We start from the raw sequence: 1,935 nt of genomic DNA on the forward strand, positions 1-1,935 counted from the left end.
CCACGGGACTGCAGCCGGTCCACACGCTGTTGCACAGCGGGTTTTGAACCCATGCCTCCGAGACACGCAGTCCTGCGCTTTACCGACTGAGCCAGTCAGGCTCCCTTCAGGCCAACTGCGATCCCCTCAAGCTGGCAGGCCCTCGCCAAATCCCACAGCAGCCACGCTACCGAGTCGCAGAGTAAAGTCCTTACTTGCAAAGCAAACCTATTTTTGCCTCTTGTTACGTTCATTGACATTGTTAAAAGTTCAAAGAACGTTATTAGCTGGCTTTACGGAGTTCCATAGTGAAGGGTTACCATAATGACTGTGTTTACACAGGCATAAGTTGACTGCTGTCTTCTGCAGCACGGCGCGGCGGCAGAAGGGGGGGGGGAAACGGGACGGTTTCAATCGCGATCTAAGCCGGCCCCGGCTCCAGCCGAGCAGAGCCGGGCCACCCCTGCCCCACGAGTCCTTGGCACGCAGCAGTGCTAATCCTTGCTGCCGCTTCCCAATGTCGCTTCGCAGTGCTATTAACCCTTCTAATTCCTATGTAAATTAATGTCTTTAATGCCTCGCTTTTATAAAAAGCACTTAAGTAAATTATGCATCGCTTGTCTTTTCATACCTGTATAGGATATTTTTAAACTGTTGCAGCCTTTGCAAGACACCGGCAATGCTTCGTCGTCTGAGACCCATATGTATGGTCGCTCAGAGCGCGGAGCTGTCTTTCACCCCCCTGCGGTTGAGACCCGTCCAGACGGTTGCTCGGGGCGCGGGGGCCAGCTCTTTCGCTTTCCCGTGCTTCGGTCGGGACCGACATTCATGCACGCTGAACCGTGGCATGCTGAGTTCATCAGAAGCTTTCTACTTTTTGCACGCCATTCCTTTTTCTGCAAAAATGCAGGAAATAAACTATATGCTGCTTCCCTTTCCATATCTGATGCGAGCTTGCTGCAGCCTTTTGCAGGGTTCGGCAGCACGTAGGCAGAGCCTGTCTGTACAGCACTCTGGGTCCGAGACGCTGTTATTCCGAAGCCGTCTTTTGTGACCGACTCTCGCTGCTTAGAGTCCCACTCTAATCCATCCTCACCGTGGTTTCAGACGTCGGGGTATCACGTCCGGGGTCACCATTTGTGGGGACGGAGGAACACACAACGACCTCACAATCAATAAGCGCGTTCGATTTATTATCTATAAGGCAGTCATTTTATAACGTGTAATAAGCTCATACATATTGCAAAAGCTAAGCTCAGGATTAGTTGGCCTTTAATATTGCTTACACACTGCTGAAGTTATGTCTGGAGTTTTAGTCCCTTTTTCTTTATCTTCAGTACCAAATTCCCTTTTTAGACTCTCGGTTCCCTCCCCGCTACATTCTCTCTGCCACATTCCCGCATTTGCTACATTCTCTGTCACGTCGACAACTTCCAAGGACACCATCCTTCAATGTCCCTTCTCTGTTAACCATTCTTGAGCCACACTGTCCAGAGACCCCCCCTCCACAAGGTACTATAAGAGACTGTGTTACAAGCTAATAAATGCCATTTACCGTCCACACGTGGTGTCTGCGAGTCTATGGCCCGAGTGACTAAAGGGTAGTCACCGTGCTTTTCCTGAACCAGGCCGTCACGCAACATCCCTGGACTCCTGCTCCTCCTCGCTACCTCCCCGACTCACCTGGGACGCTCATTTCTTTCCAAAGGTTCCCGGGCTGGCACCTCCAAAGAGAAGAGGGCAATGCTTAAATGCCCAGCCCTGAAGTCCCTGCCATCGCCCACAAGGTCAGCGGAAGAGCACCTGACCTTGTCGCTTGGCTCCTTGACCCGTGGCTCTGCTCCTCTGGGAATACGGATGGGCACTGCAAAGAAATCACAGAGGCAGAAGCAAATAGAGATGGATCCCCTCAGAGTGCAACATTCTGACCAAAGTTCCCCTCTCAGGTTCCTTTAC

The sequence above is a fragment of the Empidonax traillii genome, unplaced genomic scaffold (assembly GCF_003031625.1).
Source record: "Empidonax traillii isolate 1590-97213 ecotype Southwest subspecies unplaced genomic scaffold, ASM303162v1 scaffold341:size590984, whole genome shotgun sequence".
In the NCBI taxonomy this organism is placed as follows: domain Eukaryota; kingdom Metazoa; phylum Chordata; class Aves; order Passeriformes; family Tyrannidae; genus Empidonax; species Empidonax traillii.